This window comes from Amblyomma mixtum, chromosome 7 (assembly GCF_055824585.1).
Source record: "Amblyomma mixtum isolate Tamu chromosome 7, ASM5582458v1, whole genome shotgun sequence".
Lineage (NCBI taxonomy): Eukaryota > Metazoa > Arthropoda > Arachnida > Ixodida > Ixodidae > Amblyomma > Amblyomma mixtum.
The window spans coordinates 38,598,880-38,604,905 of NC_143018.1; the positions used below are offsets into that span (position 1 = coordinate 38,598,880).

The 6,026-nt window shown below is 41.5% G+C and overlaps 1 pseudogene across 1 annotated transcript; it reads right to left on the reverse strand.

The window, feature by feature from the left end:
• Positions 1-241: 241 nt before the first annotated feature.
• LOC149335727 (uncharacterized) lies at positions 242-5,927 on the reverse strand (annotated as a pseudogene). Its single transcript, XR_016284520.1, has 5 exons — positions 5,847-5,927; positions 4,330-4,521; positions 2,737-2,873; positions 2,193-2,330; positions 242-822 (listed from the first exon to the last, which is right to left on the reverse strand). The product of XR_016284520.1 is annotated as an uncharacterized LOC149335727 (transcript).
• Between the last annotated feature and the right edge of the window lie 99 nt (positions 5,928-6,026).

A 6,026-nucleotide genomic window follows, 5' to 3' on the forward strand; every position in this document is an offset into this window, starting at 1 on the left:
ATAAGTCATCTGCCATTTTTTTTTTTGGTTACTGTGATAAGAACACGGTACCCTATTGATAGTCAACTTCTATTTGTCCTTGGAGTACCTTTAAGGTATATAATGAAATGAAAAACACATCCGTGGAGCAGAAAAAGATAGGACGAGTCTTGTATTGCTTTGCTGTTTGCATCTAAATATATGCATATTTGGTGGAACAGCGCAGCCGGACGAAAGAAGACAGAAAGAAACAACACAGCTATACCAACTCACCCAAGTTTTAATCAGCTAAATATCACTCACCTCCATGGATTGTATCAGAGCGTCTACATTTTCCCCTGCCCTTCCATGGGCATTTAAATGTTCACTTTGCCCTAAGCTCATGCACTTTAATTTGCCCTGACGTGGCCGATTAGGTGTTCGTTTTTTTGCCCGACCAGAACACCCATTTGCTGGGGATCCCCTGGCAAGCAGACCGCTAGCAGACAACACATCAAATGCTGCTCTGACGTGGCCATAAGCGGTGTTGAGTGCTTCCGGGTCGTTGCAATAGGCAACCATGTTCTTCAACCTGTTGGCTACATTTTGGAGCCTTGTTTTGGAGGTTCGAAGCACTCGCTTCCGGCTTGGCGTGTTTGCACTGCCTGACTCCTGTGGTGGAGAGGATTGCACGGGAAAATCATGTTCTGTGTGCTTGTCCTTTCTTGTCATATAGACATAAAGTCTTGTTTCAGACACGAGCTCTTCCTCGGGATTCCTTGATAGTGCTTCAGTCAGGTTTCGTAAAGCCGTTTCCTTCAACCTCCTGACCTTGTAATGGGTGCTACCAGCGTCAGTAGCCACCTGCGTAGATATACACAGAATAGGCCAAGAGATGCGCTTCAAGTGTAGCAGCAAATACCTCATAGTATGAATAACATTGAAAGAAATTCATACAAGGCTGTATTGAACACAAACAATTTTGTTTGCATAAGACAGCTACCATGCACTCTAGGAAGAATCAGCAGGAACAAACGTTTCTTGGTGAAAAAGCATATCGACTGTTGCGGAAATAAACGCGCCCCGTAAAATGCTTCTTTCAGCTAAACGGGCGCATGGTTCGAGCTCAAATTTCGCATAGAAATGGCGTTTGGTCGGCAGAATTCTTTAATACCACGTTTGCTTGGGGTACTTACCTGATTCGAACAGAATAAGTCGGATATTTACATCGTCTGCGGCGACGACGAAGAAAATTAAGCTGCTCTGTCAGCTATCGCACCGGTGGCGCCATCTCGTTTGTTGGTCGTGAACAATCAGCAAAGGAGGGTGTTTCGGGGGGGTTTCAAGACGCTCTTTCAACTGGTTTTTTTAATGCTTACATAAAACTTAGCTTGCTAAAAACTAAGTTTTGCCAAGCTAAGTTTTCTGTGAGCATTAAAAAACCAGTTGAAAGAGCGTCTTGAAACCCCCCCGAAACCGCCTCCTTTGCTGATTTTTCACGACCAACAAACGAGATGGCGCCACTGGTGCGATAGCTGACAGAGCAGCTTAATTTCCTTCGTCGTCTCCGCAGACGATGTAAATATCCCACTTATTCTGTTTGAATCAGGTAAGTACCCCAAGCAAACGTGGTATTAAAGAATTCTGCCGACCAAATGCCATTTCTATGCGAAATTTGAGCTCGAACAATGCGCCCGTTTAGCTGAAAGAAGCATTTTACGGGGCGCGTCTATTTCCGCAACACGCGATATTATGAATGACACTATTTCAGTGTAGCACCATGCCGCATATAATCGCAGATACATAGTTTTAATTCACAACACTTAAGCTAGCTAGCCTGCTTTAGTAGTTGGAATGACAATAAACAACGTTATCAGCAGTTATGCTGCCACTTTTTCATGCCTCACGTGACCTAAACATCAACTACATGTCACAGCCACTGTTCAGCCAATGAAAGTGAAACTGAAACAGCATCAGAAGAAATTCAATCATTGATTAGTTAGTGGTTGTAGACGAATACCACGGGGTAATCCATGTATACCAATGTCCAAAGCATCATTTGAAAGAAAACACGCAAGTAAAAATTTGGTCTTTATACTCCTTTAAGGAAACTGACTGCAGAGCGTATACGAGAAATTTTTTTATACAAAATCTTTGTTCCCATATATTGTCTCATGCATGTTTTGCTGTGAATTGGCTTAATGTGACCAACTAACTGCACTGTGACTGTTTACCTTGAAGTCGGGAAACAGCTGTATGCATTTGATCTGCATAATTGCAGTACAGCCTTTTTTCTTGCTCGGCTGGAGCTTCCGGTATTTTCTCTTGAACGTGTTGACACTCCGGTCTGGTGCAGTGTTTCCTCGTGCAGCCTGAGTATGACCAAACAGAAATGTTGTTTCAATTTTTTTTAACAGTAGGAAGAACTGGCGTTTCTGTGGCCCCCCAACTGAAGCCCTGAAGCCATGTCTCGCAGTTCCAGAAATTATAGAAGACACTTCAATTTAAGTCACTCAATAAGTGAATGTAACTAGCGTCTGCCGACATCATGCACAATGAGCGTTTACCTTCACATTCACCTTCAAAGCAAAGTGAACATACAACAAGAATTTAAAACTTATTTTTCCTTTAACTTTCGAGCATCTCTTGCCTAGCATCAGACAGCTATAAAGATCCAAACCCATAAATCATTCTATGGAAGGCAGTCCAAGTCTGAGCATTTTATTATTTGGCTTTTGTAGGAAGTCAGAAAGAATAAAATGATATGTAAGCCCTTACAGTTTGTGCAGCATCGACATGCGTGTGATGTCGGTCCTTTCCAAAGCGGCACCCTTTGTTCAAAATGAACAGAATTCGAAAGGGCACATCTGAAGTGATTGGAATCAGTGCACTGAGCGTAGAAAACAACAGGCGGGCTGAAAAAGATTTTAAATAACTTTTATGAGGACAAGTAGAATATTTTTCACATTTTAGCAGCACGACAAGCAGTGAATAATACAACCCTGAGTGCAAAAGCAACTCATATACTAATGTGAACAGCCCAACAGGTAGAAAAAGTCAGCCAGAGTCATTAAGACCGGCTGTTTTCTTATCCCTTGCCTGGCATCAACATTAAGCATTCCTAGCGTGTCAGGTATTGAGACTATGGAGAGCACTATTTGACTGGTTTGTACAGAGTTAAGTACGCTGAGAACTGAAGCATTCCGGCACAAACTGTTCTACTTTGTGTTATCCACGTGACTTGCACATGCTTGCAATTCGACAACAAATGCATATGAACACAAAACGTTCTTAAGCAACGTATGTGGCTCATGTTAGTTAGACATCAACACTTACTGAAAAATCGTCCAAAGGAAGAAACATTTATATATCGCCATGAAAATGTTGACAGTACTTATTCGGTACTAATAAATTTTGGCCAAAAATAGTTTATTTTTTACGGTGTGCAAATACTAACATTTTCGAATAAAAATTGAATATGTATATGAAAAAAAAAAATGCCTTCAACTATCGAATAGATTATTTTGCCAGAATTCAAAATAATTTAAAAAATAGGTGGATAAATGTTGTTTATATTTTTATCAAAGCTTGCATAGTCTTAGCAACCAAAAAGAAATAAAACTACGACTCAGAACCATGTAAAAGAAATGACATACAAATGCATGCTGCTCGTTTAGACAGCATAACCGAATGCAACCTGCAATGTGATTGTTTAAAACCAGTAACAAAATGAAATCCATGAACTGACACAAAAAAAAACACGACTGGTAGTAAAACCTTATAAATTCAGACTTCAAAGATCGGAACAAATTCCAGAATTGCATTCAGGAACAGACACTGCAGCAGCACAGACACCAGAATCTGGTGGTACAGTGTACACAAGTATGGGCACATATGCGTCACTTGTGTGTAAGCACTCTAGGTGGTCTTGCCCAATGAACAATAAAGTTCTTCCCCAGGTGGACATATGCACACAGACTGCGCAGTCTCTTCGAACACGCGGTTATTCTGTCCCTCATATTGTCAACCTTTTCATAGCCAGGACTTTAATATTTATACACTATATTTCATACAGATTAACTCTGTAATGAGATGCAGCTCCAAGTAATGAAACATAGCATCATGTCATAGCAGCATTCGTGCTATGAGCATTTCAATTTCCAGCTTTTTTTATTTTTGCAAAATTGAATTGTGCAACCTCTATTTTCACTAATTTATAATAAGACGTTCATAAGATACTTTATACTAGCTCAAAACAAGTGAAAATACTAGATCGTTGCCCTGTCAGCCAAGCACATCTCTACATGCATGGGTTAGTCTGGGTTCACATAGGATGCATATAACCGCACTTTGTGAGGAATGTTTGCATACCTTTTTCTTCTCTATATTTTTCACGGTGGTTTGTTTTGAAGGAAACACCGATTTTCAGAAGATCGCGCTCAAGTTCGGACAGTTTCTCTTCACTGTCGAGGTACCCTGTCCACGCTTCTTCGGTCATCTTCAAATCCTTGAGGTGACAGCGAAGCACATCCTCTTCCTCGGGGTCGTTGACCTCCATTTATCCTGAGCAAAGGTAATTCAAGAAGTTCAGATAAGTTATTTGGGCGAATCGCTGACAAAAATCCGAGTGCACCCCAAATGACTCGAGTGTACTCATTCTGACCATACATGAACTTGTCTCTTCATGCTTTAGTGGTTGTCAGGCATAGCCTCTGAAAAGCTCGTTCACATTTTTTTTTTTCCAAAGGTAACAGTAGAGTTAGTTTGTGCAATCAAGCGATTCCACCGCACTTCTCTCCGGCTGTGCCCTTGTCAGAAACCATCTGTCATTTGCAATGAAGCTTTCGCACATCAAATTCCCTTATTAGGTGGTCAGTATATCAGCCAGAATAATGCACTTCTAACTTCCAAGGTTTCGTTTAATTTTCTTTCATCATTTGGCAAAGACTGATACAACTGAGTGTCAGTTTGAAACGTAGCTACCAATTGGAATTGGAATACCACTGTGTCCAACTGGCTGTCTATCTGAACTGCCCAGTTGGAGCAATAATTATAACTGGAACCAGTTGGAATACATTCCGAATGGAACAAGCTGCACGCCCATTGGAAACCCAGTTGAAAACCCAATAAGTTCCTTTTTTTTTTTTTTTTTTACGAGGCTGTAGAAGCATGCAGCCTTACTCTAAAGGCATAAATGCAGTAAATGCCTTCTCATCGCGCTTCTCTTGACGGAGCTCCCGCAGATGCCCATGTATTAGTCGCGGCTATCATCTACGCATTTAAGTACATGGGTGCTCCTCTGCTATCCAGGTGAGTTCCTGTATTGGGGTGGCGATCTCTCACTGAAGCGACAGAACAGGATGAGATTGACCATTTTAAGGTGAGTTTGAATGAACGGACGGGCGGATAGATAGGACACAGAGTAACCGCATGTACGTCACGCCGAGGGACCAGACAACGTAAGACATGTGAAAGTCAAAATGTACAACTATACAGTGCATTTCACGCATACAGAATGTTCAAAAATATTTCACTGCGCAGGTATCTAGAATGCAGCGAACAAAAAACAACAATGCGGAGGTCACAACAGAGCAATCTTTTTTTGTGAACGTGAATGCCACAGGCGCAGTATTCGCTTTTGTCAACCTTTTCTCGACAGTACAGTACGTACAGTAGCACATTGATTTTTAAAAATGGCGCTGCATTCCAAAATCAAAACAATTAAGACGACACTGCAGAGCCTCCGAAAAGTGTCTTGCGTCTCCGTCCAAAAACTGCCTCCCCGTAATCACATTTAAAGCCCCTCCACAGCGCTTTCTGCAGCAACGTCGGCGGTAGCGTCGACAGAGAGGCTTTAGTCGTACCCATTCAGCTTCTCGCACACTTACATGGAGAAAAAATCAGCGACGCAGCACTTCTTTCTGTCACAAAATACCGGAGGCTGCGTGAAGTAGGCACTTCGTATTTGGCATGGCTATTTGAAAGAAATGTGGATCCAACCGAAATTTCAATTAAATGCTTTGATAACTTTTAAATCAACCCAGTATCAAGCATATAGTTATGTTAAA